Raw genomic sequence first — 18,694 nt, forward strand, 5'->3', positions numbered from 1 at the left:
AATTTTCATGTTTTGAGTCTTTTGGTTGTTTTTCTCTTTCTTCATTAAAAATTTAAAAATAAAAAAAAATATCTTTTCCTTATTCTCTCATAAATTTTCGAAAATTTGGTTTGATTTAGTCAAAAAGTTTTTAAATTTAATTGTTTCTTATGAGTCAAATCAAATTTTCAATTTAAAAATTCTATCTTTTTCAAATCTTTTTCAAAAATCAAATCTTTTTCATTTTTTTCTTTCATAATTTCAAAATTTTCAAAATTTATTTTCAAAATCTTTTTCTTATTTCTATTTCATATTTTCGAAATTAATGCTAACAATTAATGTGATTGATTCAAAAATTTTTAAGTTTGTTACTTGCCTATTAAGAAAGGTTCAATCTTTAAATTTTAAATCATATCTTTTTGTTTCTTGTTAGTCAAGTAATCAACTTTAATTTTCAAAATCAAATCTTTTTAAATTTCTTTTTCAAATCTTTTTCAAAATAAGCTTCAATCACATCTTTTTCAAAATCAATTTCAAAATCTTTTCTAACTTCTTTTCTAACTTCTCATCTTTTCAAAAATTGATTTTCAAATCTTTTTCAATTAACTAGTTAACTTTTTGTTTGATTTTAAAAGTTTACTATTTCAATCATATCTTTTCCAAAACTATCTAACTAATTCTCTCTCTAATTTTCGAAAATCACCTTCCTCTTTTTCAAAATTCCTTTTTAATTAACTAATTGATTTAAGTTTTAATTTAATTTCATTTTTCTTTTTAAAATTTTCAAATTTTAATTTTAATTTTAAAATAAAAACAAAAAATATTTTTCTTTTCTTTTCAATTATTTTCGAATTCTTCCCTCTCTCATCTACTTCTAATTATTTATTTATCTACTAACACTTCTCTTCTTCTTAAAAATTCGAACCATCTCCCTCCTTCTGTGTTCGAATTTCTTTTCTTCTTCTACTCACATAAAAGAACCTCTTTACTGTGGCAAAGAGGATCCCTATTATTTTCTGTTCTATTCTTTTTCATATGAGCAGGAACAGGAATAAAGACATTCTTATTGAAGTTGATCCTGAACCTGAAAGGACTCTGAAGATGAAGCTAAGGGAAGCTAAAGCACAACTCTCTGGAGAAAATCTGACAGAAATTTTCGAAAAAGAAGGAGACATGGCCGAAAATAATAACAATGCAAGGAAGATGCTTGGTGACTTTACTGCACCAAATTCCAATTTACATGGAAGAAGCATCTCAATCCCTGCCATTAGAGCAAACAATTTTGAGCTAAAGCCTCAATTAGTTTCTCTGATGCAACAGAACTGCAAGTTTTATGGACTTCCATCAGAAGATCCTTTTCAGTTCTTAACTGAATTCTTGCAGATCTGTGATACTGTTAAGACCAATGGGGTTGATCCCGAGGTCTACATCCTTATGCTTTTCCCGTTTGCTGTAAGAGACAGAGCTAGAATATAGTTGGACTCTCAACCTAAAGATAGCCTGAACTCTTGGGATAAGCTGGTCACGGCTTTCTTAGCCAAGTTCTTTCCTCCTCAAAAGCTTAGCAAGCTTAGAGTGGATGTTCAAACCTTCAAACAGAAAGAAGGTGAATCCCTCTATAAAGCTTGGGAGAGATACAAGCAACTGACCAAAAAGTGTCTTTCTGACATGCTTTTAGAATGGACCATCCTAGATATATTCTATGATGGTCTGTCTGAATTATCTAAGATGTCATTGGACCATTCTGCAGGTGGATCCATTCACGTAAAGAAAACGCCTACAGAAGCTCAGGAACTCATTGACATGGTTGCAAATAACCAGTTCATGTACACTTCTGAAAGGAATCCTATGAGTAATGGGACGCCTCAGAGGAAGGGAGTTCTTGAAATTGATGCTCTGAATGCCATATTGGCTCAGAACAAAATATTGACTCAGCAAGTCAATATGATTTCTCAGAGTCTGAATGGATTGCAAGCTGCATCCAACAGTACTCAAGAGGCATCTTCTGAAGAAGAAGCTTATGATCCTAAGAACCCTGCAATAGCAGAGGTGAATTACATGGGTGAACCCTATGGAAACACCTATAATCCCTCATAGAGAAATCATCCAAATTTCTCATGGAAGGATCAACAAAAGCCTCAACAAGGCTTTAATAATGGTGGAAGAAGCAGGATTAGCAATAGCAAGTTTTTTCCATCATCCACTCCGCAACAGACAGAGAATTCTGAGCAGAATCCATCTAGCTTAGCAAATATAGTCTCTGATCTATCTAAGGCCACTTTAAGTTTCATGAATGAAACAAGGTCCTCCATTAGAAATTTGGAGGCACAAGTGGGCCAGCTGAGTAAAAGAGTCACTGAAACCCCTCCTAGTACTCTCCCAAGCAATACATAAGAGAATCCAAAAAGAGAGTGCAAGGCCATTACCTTACTTGGTGTGGCCGAACCCAAAGAGGAGGAGGAGGACGTGAATCCTAGTGAGGAAGACCTCCTGGGACGTTCAGTGACCAATAAGGAGTTTCCCTTTGAGGAACCAAAGGAATCTGAGGCTTATCTAGAGACCATGGAGATTCCATTAAACCTCCTTTTACCATTCATGAGCTCTGATGACTATTCATCTTCTGAAGAAGATGAAGACATTGCTGAAGAGCAAGTTACTCAATATTTAGGAGCAATCATGAAGCTGAATGCCAAATTATTTGGTAATGAGACTTGGGAGGATGAACCTCCATTGCTCATCAAGGAACTAAATGCCTTGGTTCAGCAAACTCTACCTCAAAAGAAATAAGATCCTGGTAAATTCCTAATTCCCTGTAACATAGGCACCACGACCTTTGAGAAGGCTTTGTGTGACCTGGGGTCAGGCATAAACTTAATGCCACTCTCTAATGGAGAAACTAGGAATCTTTGAGGTACAGGCTGCCAATTTCTCATTAGAGATGGCAGACAAATCCATGAAAATGGCTTATGGAAAAGTAGAGGACGTGTTAGTAAAGGTTGAAGGCCTTTACATCCCTATAGATTTCATAATCCTAGACACTGGGAAGGATGAGGATGAATCCATCATCCTTGGAAGACCCTTCCTAGCCACAGCAAAAGCTGTGATTGATGTGGACAGAGAAGAGTTGGTCCTATAACTAAATGAGGACTACCTTGTATTTAAAACTCAAGGATCTCCTTCTGTAACCATGGAGAGTAAGCATGAAAAGCTTCTCTCACTGTAGAGTCAACCAAAGCCCCCACAGTCAAACTTTAAGTTTGGTGTTGGGAGCTCCCAACAATGCTCTGAACATCTGTGAGGCTCCATGAGAGATCACTGTCAAGCTATTGACTTTAAAGAAGTGCTTGTTGGGAGGCAACCCAATATTATTTAACTATATCTATTTATTTTCTATTGTTATTTTATGTTTTTTTTAGGTTGATGATCATGTGGAGTCACAAAAACTACTGAAAAATAAAAAACAGAATGAAAAACAGCATTAAAAATAGCTCACCCTGGAGGAAGACCTTATTGGCGTTTAAACGCTAGTAAGAAGCATCAAACTGGCGTTTAACGCCAGAAAGAAGCATCAAGTTAACGTTAAACACCAGAAACAAGCACCAGACTGGCGTTTAACGCCAGAACAGAGCATAGAAGTGGCGTTAAACGCCAGAAACAGGCTACATTTGGGCGTTTAATGCCAAAAATAGGCAGCAGTCTGGCGTTAAACGCCAAGATTGCACTGCAAGGGTGTTTACACGCCTAATAGGAGCAGGGATGATACATCCTTGACCCCTCTGGATCTGTGGACCCTACAGGATCCCCATCTACCCCCCTCTTTCTTCTTTTGCTCGAGGACAAGCAAACCTTTTAAGTTTGGTGTGGTAAAAGCATTGCTTTTTGTTTTTTCATAACCATTAATGGCACCTAAGGCCAGAGAAACCTCAAGAAAGAGGAAAGGGAAGGCAATTGCTTCCACCTCTGAGTCATGGAAGATGGAGAGATTCATTTCAAAGATCCATAGCTCAGTAGTAGAGCATTTGACTGCACATCAAGAGAGCCCACTCATGGACCTCAACAAGAGCATGAGGAATTCTCTCATCAAGAAATCCCTGAGATGCCTCAAGGGATACATTTTCCTCTCCACAACTATTGGAGCAACTAAGGATAGGAGCACCAAAAGCACTAAGGATGGAGCAACAAAGGCAAGGAAGAGACATTGAGGAGGTCAAGCACTCCATAGGATCTTCAAGAGGAAGGCGCCACCCTCACTAAGGTGGACCCGTTCCTTAATCTCCTTGTTCTTATTTTCCTATTTTTCGTTTACTATGCTTTATGTTTTATTTATGTTTGTGTCTTTATTACATGATCATTTGTGTTTAAGTGTCCATGTCTTAAAGCTATGAATGTCCTATGAATCCATCACCTCTCTTAATTAAAAACTATTCTAAAAACAAAAGAACAAGAAGTACATGGTTTCGAATTCATCATTGAAACTAATTTAATTATTTTGATGTGGTGACAATACTTTTTTTTTCTGAATGAATGCTTGAACAGTGCATATGTCTTTTGATATTGTGGTTTATGAATGTTAAATATGTTGGCTCTTGAAAGAATGATGAAAAAGGAGAAATGTTATTGATAATCTGAAAAATCATAAAATTGATTCTTGAAGCAAGAAAAAGCAGTGAATACAAAAGCTTGCGGAAAAAAAAGAATGAAAATAAAAATGGCGAAGAAAAAAAAAGAGAAAGAAAAAGAAAAATCAAGTAGAAAAAGCCAAAAGTTCTTTAAACCAAAAGGCAAGAGCAAAAAGCCAATAGCCCTTAAAACCAAAAGGCAAGGATAATAAAAAGGATCCAAGGCTTTGAGCATCAGTGGATAGGAGGGCCTAAAGGAATAAAATCCTGGCCTAAGCGGCTAAACCAAGCTGTCCCTAATCATGTGCTTGTGGCGTGAAGGTGTCAAGTGAAAACTTGAGATTGAGCAGTTAAAGTCGAGGTCCAAAGCAAAAACAGAGTGTGCTTAAGAACCCTGGACACCTCTAATTGGGGACTCTAGCAAAGCTGAGTCACAATCTAAAAAGGTTCACCCAGTTATGTGTCTGTGGCATGTATGTATCCGGTGGTAATACTGGAAAACAGAGTGCTTAGGGCCACGGCCAAGACTCATAAAGTAGCTGTGTTCAAGAATCAACATACTGAAATAGGAGAATCAATAACACTATCTAAATTCTAAGTTCCTATAGATACCAATCATTCTGAACTTCAATGGATAAAGTGAGATGCCAAAACTATTCAAGAGGCAAAAAGCTACTAGTCCCGCTCATCTGATTGGAGCTAAGTTTCATTGATATTTTAGAATTTATAGTATATTCTTTTCTTTTTATCCTATTTGATTTTCATTTGCTTGGGGACAAGCAACAATTTAAGTTTGGTGTTGTGATGAGCGGATAATTTATACACTTTTTGGCATTGTTTTTACATAGTTTTTAGTATGGTTTAGTTAGTTTTTAGTATATTTTTATTAGTTTTTAAATAAAAATCATATTTTTGAAATTTACTATGAGTTTGTGTGTTTTTCTGTGATTTCAGGTAATTTCAGGCTGAAATTGAGGGACTTGAGCAAAAATCAGATTCAGAGGTTGAAGAAGGACTGCAGATGCTGTTGGATTCTGACCTCCCTGCACTCAAAGTGGATTTTCTGGAGCTACAAGAGTCCAAATGGCACACTCTTAATTGCGTTAGAAAGTAGACATGCAGGGCTTTCTATCAATATATAATAGTATATACTTTGTCCGAGTTTAGACGACGCAAACTGGCGTTCAACGCCAGCTCTCTGCCCTATTCTGGAGTTAAACGCCAGAAACAGGTTGCAAAGCAGAGTTAAACGCCAGAAACAAGTTACAAACTGGCGTTCAACTCCAAGGAAGACCTCTACACATGAAAGCTTCAATGCTCAGCATAAGCACACACCAAGTGGGCCCGGAAGTGAATTTCTGTATCATTTACTCATTTCTGTAAATCCTAGTAACTAGTTTAGCATAAATAGAACTTTTTACTATTGTATTTACATCTTTGGGGAGTCTTTTTCCCAATTTTCGAATTCACATGCCATTTGGGGGAGGCTGGCCATTCGGCCATGCCTGGACCTTCATCACTTATGTATTTTCAACGGTAGAGTTTCTACACACCATAGATTAAGGTGTGGAGCTCTGCTGTTCCTCATGAATTAATGTAAAGTACTATTATTTTTCTATTCAATTCAAGCCTATTTCTTCTCTAAGATATTCATTCGCACACAAGAACATGATGAATGTGATGATTATGTGATGCTCATCATCATTCTCACTTATGAACGCGTGCCTGACAAACACTTCCGTTCTACATTCAAACAAGCTTGAATGTGTATCTCTTAGCCTCCTGATCGTGAGATCAGAGTCTTCGTGGTATAGGCTAGAATTATTGGCGGCCATTCTTGAGATCCAGAAAGTCTAAACCTTGTCTGTGGTATTCCGAGTAGGATCTAGGAAGGGATGGCTGTGACGAGCTTCAAACTCGCGAATGCTGGGCATAGTGACAAACGCAAAAGGATTACTGAATCCTATTCCAGTATGATCGAGAACCGACAGATGAATAGCCGTGTGGTGACAGTGCATCTTGGACCATTTTCACTGAGATGATGGGAAGTAGCTATTGACAACGGTGATGCCCTACATACAGCTTGCCATGGAAAGGAGTATGAAGGATTGGATGAAAGCAGTAGGAAAGCAGAGATTCAGAAGGAACTAAGCATCTCCATACGCTTATCTGAAATTTTCCCCAATAAATTACATAAGTATCTCTATCCTATTTATATTTGAATCTGCCTGACTGAGATTTACAAGGTGGCCATAGCTTGCTTCAAGCCGACAATCTCCGTGGGATCGACCCTTACTCACGTAAGGTTTATTACTTGGACGACCCAGTGCACTTGCTGGTTAGTTGTGCGAAGTTGTGACAAAGAATTGAGATTATGATTGTGGGTACTAAGTTGTTGGCGCCATTGAGATCACAATTTCGTGCACCAGGCCCCAAAATCCAATCCAACTCATTTTTTGAAGCTATTTAAGGCCAAATTGAAGAAGGATGAAGGGGGGACAATTAGGGTTAGCTTTTATCATGTTTTAGTGTAGTTCTCTAGAGAGAGAATCTCTCCCCTCTCTCTAGAATTAGGGTTCTTTAGTTTAATTTCTTATAATTTCTACTTTTAATTCTTGTTTCTATTTACTTTTCCTTGTCATTTATTGTTATTGCTTTTTGTTCTTCTTCATTTCTCTTGTTATTTACTTTATTTTGTCAATTTATGTTTTATGACACTCTTGTTACATTTTACTTTCAATTAATGCAAATTTATGTTTTCATGTCATTTATTGCTTTCTTTAGTTTTTATTGTTATTTTCTTGCTTTGGTAACTTTAGATTTTATTTTAATGCATTTTAATATTATTTTATTCTCATACACACCAAGTGTTTGATGAAATGCATGGCTTAGTTTTTACTTAGTTTTTCTCCACTCTTGGCTTGAATTTGATGACTTTGGTGATCCTTGAGTCCTTGATGTCCATTCTTGTTTGATATATTAGAGTAGTTAGTTGATTTGGTTTTCCTTGACTCTATTTGACCCTTTAGTGTTGACATAGGACTTAGGGATTGAAATTAACTATGCCTATTTGACTTATCTTTGATGTAAGGTTGACTAAGTAGGATTAACTCTTCATAATCATCATATGTTTGTGGTCAATGACTAGGATAGGTAGCTTAGCCTTCAATTACTTGCCAAGAGGTTTCTTGCATTTGAAGTTTCCTTTACTTGCATTTAATTGCTTTGACTTTTATTACATTGACTTTTATTTGCTTTGATGTTTATTTCTTGCATGTTTAATTTTCACACTCTTGGTTGAGAAATTGGATGTTTGGGTGGAATTGAGTTGTGGATGTCCATTTCGCATTGTGTGAGAATGATTAATTGATTTGGTTTCCAGTGACGCTAGTCTTTCACTAAGTAATTAATGAGTTGACTAGGACTTATGGATTGAGATCAATTATGTCTTTTGACTAATTCTCAAGGAGGATTGACTAGTTTGGATTACTTCCACATAATTGTCATGTTTGTGGTCTACAACTAGGATAGGAAACCTAGATTACCCACTTCTTGCCAAGAGTCCTTTACTTGCTTTCCTTTACTTCCTTACATGCTCACTTACTTTCTTGCTATTTACATCTCTTGCTCTCTTGCTTTCATTCCCGAATCCCCCATGCTCTCCTTCATAGCCAATAATTGTACATTTAATTGCAACTCCTAGGGAAGATGACCTGGGAGCTAAATACTCTCGGTTTATATTTTGTATTTAATTTAATATTTGATAGTGAGAATTCATTATTGGTTTGGACTATGCTACGAACAAATTGATTCTTGTTTTGATTAAATTCCGAGCTGACATAAATTCTCATCTTATCACCAACCATGAGAAGAGTACTATTGTTTTTCTTTTGTTTATTCTCATTTGATTTCATTTTTAGTTGTTTTCAATTAGATTTCTGTAGTTTTCCCTTGCTTTTAATGTTTGTGATCATGTGCAGCACTTAGAATAGAGACAGAAACACCTGAAATGGAAAACAGAACACCCTGGGGAGAGCCTCTAACTGGTGTTGAACGCCAGAAAGGGAAGGGAGCTAGACGTTCAATGCCCATTGAGGAGTACTAGCTGGCATTGAACGCTAGAATAGGAGAAGAAGCTAGGCATTCAACGTCCATGAAGAAGCACTTGCTGGCATTGAATGCCAGACAGGGAGCAGTCTGGGCGTCCAATGCCCATTAAGGAATATGCACTGGCGTTAAACACCAGTAAAGGACCAATCTGGGCATCCAATGCCCCCTATGGAGCAGCCAAGGGAACCTTTTTTATCCCTACCTGGCATTCAATGCCCAGACCTGGCAATGAACACCCAGGCAAGGGCAGGTGGCTCAAGATTTGAAGCCTTCTCAGCTAATGGGTCTCACATAAATCCTACCTACTCCACCTTTCCTTCTCTCACCTACTTTCTCAACCTTGATTACCACACCCCACCTTTCCTCTTCCCAATACATATTCACCAATCACATCCCCTTTAACTATCCCTCTTCCCCAAACCCATCATAAATCCCATCAATTCCACTTCCCACTAACCCCACCCACTTCAAATTCAAACCTTTCCCCCCATTCTTCCCTCCCATCCAACCGAACCCTAACCCTCCCACCTCTATAAATAACCCTTCATTCCCCTCCCCCCATTATCCTTACACGTACACAATCCTCTTACCTTCTCCCATATTACCTTTCATACAGTTCTCTTTTACCTTCTCTATATTCTCTTCTTCCTTCTACTACTCCTCTTTTCTTTTGTTATTATTTGCTCAAGGATGAGCAAAGTTCTCAAGTTTGGTGTTGTAAAAGCTCTGCTTTTTGCCTCTACTCTTCCTCCATGGCACCAAAAGCTGGCGAATCTTCAAGGAAGAGAAAGGGAAAAGCTCCCGCTTCTACCTCTGAACCTTAAGAATCATGGAGATTTCTCACTGACGGAGGAAAACTGTCGGTAAAAAATTTCACAAAAATATCACGTTGCAAGTATAGTTCTAAACCAACAAATTATCCTCGGTCAATATTTAAATTGTTTGTCACAAATACAAACCCAATAAAATTAACTAAAGTATTCAAACCTCGGGTCGTCTCTCAAGGAATTGCAGGGAAGTGTAGTTTCTTATTTGTTATAGAAAAGTATTTTTGGGGTTTTGGAATAAGAGAAAAGAAATGTAAACAACAAAGAAGTAAACTAACAATTAAGAAAAGTCCTAGCAAGGATTGATAATTGGAATTCTTATCCCCATTATCATAGTCACTTGTGATGGTAATTGCCTTTTGCTATCACTTAGTTAACCTCTAACAATTGGAGGAAATTTAAGTGAGCTAGATCAACTTAACTTCACTAGTCCTAATCAAAGACTAGATTTAGTGAAGCTTAAGCAAACTAGCAACTTTCAATCACCAATCAACAAGAGACTTTGACAACTCAAGAGTCTCCAAATTACTCAATTCAAGATAAGAACATAAAAATCTAATTTAAAATCCAACCAAGAATTTTATCAAATACTTGGAAGGCATAAAATAAAAACATAGAAAATTAACAAGATATCACAAAATCTAAACAACCAATTGTAAGCATTAATAACTAACAATTAAATAGAGTAACAATAAACATGGAAAACATAAATTGCAAATGTAAGAAGAGTTCACAAACATAAAAATGGCAAAAAAGTGAAATTAACAAGAGAAGAAGGTGAACTAAAGTGCTTGTACAAATAAAAGTAAGACAAAAACTAAATTAAAGGAAGATTGAACCTGAATCTAAAGAGAAATTGAAAGAAGAAACCCTAAACCTAGAGAGAGGAGAGAGCCTCTCTCTCTCTCTCTAGAATTCTACATCTAAACCTAAAATTGTGTGAATGAATGTATGAATGATTGATTCCCCTCCAGCTTCACTCTGCCACCTCTAATCAGTATTTTCGAGCTTGAAACTGGGCCAAAAGCAGCCCAGAAATCGCTCCCAGCATTTTCTGTAATTGCAGCACGTGACGCTCTGTCACGCGTACGTGTCGGCTACGCGTACGCATCACTTGAACTCTTCACTAGCCACGCGTAGGCGTCAGCCACGCGTGTGTATCATCTGTCGAATGCACAAGTCACGCGTATGCGTCGCTCATGCGTGCGCGTCGCTACTAGATTCTAAAATACTTAATTTCTTGTGTTCATTCCACTTTTGCATACTTCCTTTCTATCCTCTAAGCCATTCCTGCCTTATAAACCCTGGAAACACTTAACAGACATATCACAATATTGAATGGTAATAAGAGAAGATTAAAATTAGTGAATTTAAGGCCAAAGAAGCGTGTTTTCAATCACAACACAAAATTAGGAAGGAAAATGTAAAACATGCGAATTCTATGAATAAGTGTGAGAATAATGGATAAAATCCACTCAACTTAATACAAAATAAACCGCAAAATAGTCGTTTATCACTAACCAAGGTTCATCAAGACCACTTCTATGATATGGTGAGACATAAAGAGGTGATCCCCGAGGTCACCTTCAAGCTCAAAGAAGAGGAATATCCAGAGATTCAACACGAAATCTGGAGAAGGGATTGGGAAACTCTGACCAATCCTATTTCTGGAGTTGGAATGCTCATGGTGCAAGAACTTTACGCCAATGCTTGGGTCACCAAAAAGAATGACACAAGTGTGAACCCAAAGCTTAAAAATTGGCACACCATGGTGAGAGAGCAACTCTTGGATTTTAAACCAGAAAGTGTAAGGGTGGTGCTACAATTGCCTCAGATGCTAGGAGACCCACACTCTTACACTCAAAGGGTCAACTCTGACCAACGGTTGGAGCAAGTGCTCGCATATATCGATGTGGAAGGAGCTTAGTGGATAAGGGACACACAAGACAAGTCCTACCAACTGGGTAGGCTTAACCTCAAACCTATGGCTAGATGATGGTTAGAGTTTATCCAATGCTCCATCATCCCCACAAGTAACTGATCTGAGGTTACCATATATCGAGCAATAATGATTCACTACATTATGCTCGAAAATGAGGTGGAAGTGCACGAGGTAATACCTCAAAAGCTCTACAAGGTAGTTGGCAAAGCCTCAACCCAAGCAAGGCTAACGTTTCCTCACCTCATCTATCACCTATGCCAGTCAGCTGGAATAGGCGTAGCAGGAGACACCCTGATTGAGGAGGACAAGCCCATCACCAAGAGGAGGATACAGCATGCTAGGGAGCAGGCACACAGACCACAGTATGAGCCAGTTCAGCCACCTGCACCTGAGATCCCAAAGATGCCTCAGAAAATGTACTTCCCTCCCTATGACTATTGGGACCAACTGAACACATCTCTAGGGAAGCTGACTTCTTCTGTGGATCAGATGAGGATTGAGCACCAAGATCAAGCTGCCACCCTCCATCAGATAAGGGAGGATCAGAGGATCATGAGTGAGGAGCAGCAGAGACAGGGGCGAGATATTGAGGAGCTCAAACGCTCCATTGGATTCTCCAGAGGGAGCAGCAGCCGCCATCACTGATGTTGTTGAGTCCCATTATTTCTCTATTTGTTTTATTTCTGTTTTCATTGTACTTTAATTTATTATCTATTTTCTATTCTAGTGCATGATTACATCCAGTATTTCGTCCTTTTTAGTGTCATTTTCTTTAATTTGTTTTGGTTATAAGATATCCAAGGTATCTCTCACCATGCTTAAAAGAAAATTTTTCAAAAAAAAGTTGTAAAATACATAAGATCTTGAGTTATGTCATAAGTTATTCCAATTAATTAGATGTGGTGGCCTTGCCTTTACTCTCTAAATGTATGAATTAACTATGCATATTTGATATTAAAGTTAAGCGTGTTGACTCTTGAAAGAACAGTGAATTTAAAAAAGTATTATTGATTTTCTGAAAAATAAAAAATATTAATTCTTGAAGCAAGAAAAAGTAGCCAAAAGAAAAAGAAAAATAAAAATAAAAAGCTCAAAAGAAAAAGAAAAGAGGAAAGATCCAAGGATTTGAGCATCAATGGTTAGGAGGGTCAAAAATTGGCCTAAAAAGCTCAAATGAGTTGCTATCCCTAACTAAATGCTTGTGGTGTGAAGGTGTCAAGTAAAAAGCTTGAGACTGAGCAGTTAAAGTCATGATCCAAAGCAATAAAAGAGTACGCTTAAGAACTCTGGGCACCACTGTCTCGGAATTTAAGCAAAGCTAAATTTGAATCCAAAGGGTTCCCCCAGTTAAGTACTTGTGGCATTTATGTATCCGGTGGTAATACAGAAAAATAAATTGCTTAGAGTCACTGCTAGGAGGTGCAAAGCACCAAAAAGAAGCTGTGTTCAAGAATCAAGAAAAGCTAAAAGAAGAGAATCAATAATATCATCCGGATTCTAGTTCCAAGGGATGTCAATATCTCTAAGCTTCAAGGGAAAGTGAGATGCCAAAACTGTTCAGAAGTAAAAAGCTAATAGTCCCATTCAATATTTGGACTTGAGCTTCATTGACAACTCTGAGACCTATTTTATTTTTCTCTTCCCATTGTCATATCTTGTTTTTGGTCGCTTGAGGACAAGCAACAGTTTCTGAGACTTATTGTATTTTTCTCTTCCCATTATTCTATCTTTTTTTTGGTTGCTTGAGGACAATAAACAGTTTAAGTATGGTGTTATGATGAGCAGATATTTTATACCCTTTTAAGTATCATTTTCTTAGTATTTTCAGTTACAATTTAGCAAGTTTTAGTATGTTTTAGTAGGTTTTAGTGCAAAATTCACCTTTTGGATGCTACTTTGAGTTTTTGTGTTTTTATTATGATTCTAGGTAATTTTTGGGTGAAATTGGCAAATTCTCACAAAGGCAGATTCAGAAGCAAAGAAAGGATAGCAGATGCTGTCAAATCCTGACCTCCGTGTATTCCAACGAGCATATCTTGAGCTACTGAGATCCAATTGATGCGCTCTTAATGGCGTTGGAAAGCTAACTTCCAGAGCTTTCTAGTAATGAATGATAGGCTTTACCTTTCTTTGGAAATGACCGCCCCAAATGGGCGTTAAACGCCCAACTTACCCCCTTTCTGGCATTCAACGCCCCAAAAGGACCAAGGCCAGCGTTGAACGCCCAAAACTGGTGTTCAACGCCACCAAGGGAGCAAGGAAGCAGCGTGGACACTCCCTAGTGGGTGTTCAACACCCACTCTTCCATGCTAAATGCCAGCTCAGCCCAAACACTCACCAAGTGAGCCCAGAAGTAGATTTTCGCACCTTTTGCTTAATTGATCTCATTTTTGTAATTTTTAATTATTAGATTAGTATATATAGGAGAAGATCACTCATGTATAGGATTTTCAACCTTTCAGAACTTATCACACATTATTTTTTTTAAAATATGAGCAGCTAAACCTTCTGAGTTAAGGATAGGAGCTCTGCTCATTCCTATGGATTGATATCATTACTTTTCTACTTTAATACATGTTTGATTCCATTCCATAATATATTTTCGTTCTTCATCTTTATGAATATGAGGTGAAACGAGAGTAGGACCTTTTTTCTACAAGAGCTCTTGCGAAGCCTTAGCCGGATAGTATTGAGCTATAGCTTGAGAGTACATCATAGGTTCTAAGAGAGTATCTGGGCTAATTGGGATACGTGACATGAAATCTCGTTAGTCATGGGTAATTGAGGTCTTTGTGGTGTTAAGGCTAGAATACAGAGCATCATTCTCTAATCCAGAAGATCTGACCTTGTTTGTGGTATTTTGAGTAGGATCACCAGAGACTGAATTCCAGAGACTGAATTGCGTAAGCTACATCCTCGTTCAGATTGGATGACCATTAGCACTGGTGTGTGATCTGGATCAGAGGAGATTAATGACCACTAGCCCCAGCTTTAATCACTTACAGCCTTGCCATTGAATGAATCACTCAATGTTAAAGTAGTCAATAAGAAGTATTAATCCAGAAGAACAAGCATCTCCAAGGCCTTAACTGATTTCCTATCATTATTTCTACACCAATTCTATATTTATTTCTTTATTGTTTTGTTTATGCGCCTACAACAACAACAATCATCTTTCTATTTGCCTGACTAAGATCTGCAGGATAACCACAGCTTGCTCAATCCAACAATCCTCGTGGGATCGACCCTCACTCTCCTGAGGTATTACATGGACGACCCGGTGCACTTGCCAATTCAATTATGCGAGTTCTAATTTCGCACACCAATGAGTATGTACCCGATTCCCAAGATCTTCAACAAAAATACAAAAATACACTTTTACATCAACTAATTTTCCCAAATTTTCTCACACTTAAATGATACACAGTCTCACTAGCCTAAGCTAATCAAAGATCCAAATAAAGAACATTTATTATTTTTTACTTAGGGGTAGTGATGTGCTAAAATTAAGAACAAATGGGATTAAACAGGCTCAAAATTAGTTAACAAAGGCGGATAAAAGGGAAAGGCTATTTGGGTAAGTGAGCTAAATAAAATGAAGGCCTCAATCATATAATTGCATTCTTATACAGAATAGTGGACAAAAAGAATCAAACAAATCAAAGATTACAATTATAGAAAGAGAATAATACACACAAGAATGAAAATAGTGGTTAATATGATGTAACCACAGAATTAAGCTCAAAACTCACATGGAGGTGTGTTCTTAGCTCAAAAACATGTTCCACAATATCAAGCAAGTTCAATAAAAAGTTTTTACTCAAATAAATTGGAATGCCTTATAGATAAATTTCTTGAAAAATTTCATTATTTTGACTAAGTTTAATATATATATATATGAAAAGAAATGCAATAAACTAAGAAAAATGCAACTAAGAATTCTAAATGACATAGTAATAATAGAAAAAAAATGTGAAAGTGTTGGGATTAGAAGTTTTCACCTAAAAACGGCCGATTGGTCGGACGACCTCCCCACACTTAAAAATTTGCACAATCCTCGGTGCATTCAGAGATGAGCAGGGGGTACGGTGACTACACAGATTGCCACCTTCAGCTGGTGGATGAACCGGCTGCTACATGTTCTTTTTTCTGCTTCCCTTTTTGCTTCTGGAAAAACATCCTGAAAGATAGAAAATAGGATAGTAAGACAATTAAATGCAAAAGTAAGGAAGCATATATTGTTGGAAGGAGGTAAAAATCACTAAAATGAAGTGAGTTAGTAAGGGTGTGACATTAAGAAAAAATGGTGTGCGGGTTCTAAGTTGTATGTGGTTTAAAACACACACACTAGCATAGAAAGCGATGCCACCTTTGTACAAAAGAGGTGTACACTTTACTCATTCTAGTGTGCTTGAAATACTTTAAAAGAAACTTGTAGGTTAAGATAAATAAACAAGTGGCAAATAAGCATAAAAGCATTCAATCAATAATGAAACAATTGTGAAACGGATAAGGAATGGACATAGATTGATGTGCAAGGAAATTTAATGAACAAAATGAAATATGAAACTTACACATCAATCAATGACACACTTTGAATTTTGTTTGCAATACCTAGTTGACATAGAAGGTGGAACATGGGTGCTAAGCAACTTAGGAAAATAGAGAATTAGAGGTGAAAATCCATCACATAGCAAGCATGGTCTACAAAGTTTGAAAAGCTCAAAAATATGTCACTAGATAAGCTTACAATCTAATTTCACAATTCCAAAATCTCAATCCATGAACTAGGTGACATAAATAAAGATTAATCATAAACAAGCATCACCTAACAAAAAATGAATCGACTACATACAATTGCCTAACAATAGATAGTGAGTTCAAATTACATGGTGGCTAGCTACAACATACAATTTAGAAATCTAAAAAAAAATTCTTGACGACAATGTCATAAGTACTTGGTATGCATAAATAATAAGCGTGCAAAACTCAATACCAAGTAACAAATCATAACCTCAATAAAGAAATCCAACAATGATTATTAACAACAATGATGCCAAAATAGCATTCTAACAGTAATCAGCAGCAATAAACAACAAACAAGATTAATAATCCAACACTTAGCATGAAAATATAACCTAAACTAACAACCTAATCTACTAAAACAAAAAATTCAAACCAACTAACTAATGGAGATGGTGGTAAATGGTGACTGGTGGTGGTGGATGACGGTTGAAGGAAGGGAAGAAGAGAGAAGAAGAGAAAAGAAGAAAAGAAATGGAGAGAAGAGAAGAAAAGAAAAGTATGAAACATGGGAAGTCATGCGTACGCGTGGGTCACGCGTAAGCGTGACTTGCAAGAAAAGGGTGCGACGTGCACGCGTAGGCATGCGAAGTGAAAATATGGGTGACGCGTACACGTGGGTCATGCGTACGCGTGGGTAGAAATGGTGCTATAGACGCACAATTCCCACACACCACGCGCACAACTCTCTGTTTGGACTGTGCGATGGCACAGTCCACGCACGATCCCAACACGCTTAAATTCATGGGTGTCACGCGTGTGTTAAACATACGCATGACAGGCCTTATTTTTTTAAAAAAAAAAAGAAGCATAAAATAGAAACAAGGCACTCCCACCCACTATTTACATGTCTAACACCAACCAAAATCATAATTACCAAAATTCAAAATAACTAACCTACAACTTAAGGCATAAATTTAAACAAACAAACTAACACATAAGGCAATATATACAAGAGTAATATAAAGAGAGAAAAATACCTAACAATGGCAACTCAATTCGTTCATCAACTATATATACAAGAGAATGGAAAGAGGTTACCATGGTGGGTTGTCTCCCACCTAGCACTTTTATTTTAAGTCCTTAAGTTGGACCATTGATGGGGTGCTTGTCAAGGTGGCTTGTGCTTGAATTCTTCCTTGAATCCCCACCAATGCTTGCATATTCAATGTTCACCGCGATCCCAAACTAGGCGTACTAAGCTCTCAAGCAAATTTAAACAAGTGACAAGACCCCAAGATTGATGATGAATGATGTGTATTCTGGGGTCCCAAACCTTGTTTTCGCACCCGTCTTCTTGTTGATTATCATAGTTCCATCCAGGTGACAAGGTTGAAGAATTCTCCTTCAAGCACCCAAACAACTTCCTAGATCCTTCTAATTTAGCACTACACCATCCCTTGCAATTAGATTTTGAGATTTCAACCATAATGAACCTTGAATGGCAATTTCACCCACTGACCATCTCTCTTCTACTATTTTATCCACAAATATTCCTTGACTAGGATGGCAACAGGTCCCCATGGGGACGGAGACATGCCCTCCGCTCCGTGCTCCCAAAAAGCCCCCCGTTCCCACCCCATATCCGCAACGGGTAACAGATCCCCGATATCCGCTGGATATCCCCATGGATTTTTCTTAAAAAAAAATTAAAAATTCAAACAAATTGAATTCTCATTTCAGAACAATGCAGATTATCAATGCAACATTCATAACAACGGAAATTAACAATTCAGATTTCAGAACAATTTTAAAGAATTTATATCTATACTATGTAGATTTTATAACAATGCAGATTAACAATCTAGATTTCTGAACAATTAAAAAAATTCTAGATCTATACAATGCAAATTAACGATAGATTTAAAAAAAATTTTAAAACACACATATTTGTAGATGGCGAGGCAGGTGCAGTCAGCAGTGGTGAAAAGCAAACCAGGAAATGGAGTAGATGGCGACGGGAAGATGGCGATGTGCAGACGGCGACGCCCAGATCTGTGGCGCTGACGAGGAGGAGGGCTAACGCGCAAGGAGCAAGGATATCTGACGACAATGTCCGCGAGATGGGGACAATCTGACAACGGCAATGAGGCTCGATTTGGCGATGACAATGAGGTGACATCACGACAGGCAGTTCAACGAAAAAGGAGCAAAACACGATGAGAATAGGGGAAAAGGGAAGGAGGAAGGTGAGGCGACAACGACGTTCTCCTCGTCCTTTGGCTAGGTTATGGCATGCGATGGTGGTGCAGCGGTTACTTGAGGGTGAGAGGGGTCGAGCCGTCGAATGGAGGAGCTTGGCGGTGTCGCAGTGAGAGATAAGAGGGTGGTGGAAGGCGGTGAGGGGAGAGTGGGAGAAAATCTGTGAAAGGTGAAAGGGTTTAAAAATTTGAGAAGAGAAGGAGTGAGTGACG

The sequence above is a fragment of the Arachis ipaensis genome, chromosome B05, assembly GCF_000816755.2.
Source record: "Arachis ipaensis cultivar K30076 chromosome B05, Araip1.1, whole genome shotgun sequence".
Lineage (NCBI taxonomy): Eukaryota > Viridiplantae > Streptophyta > Magnoliopsida > Fabales > Fabaceae > Arachis > Arachis ipaensis.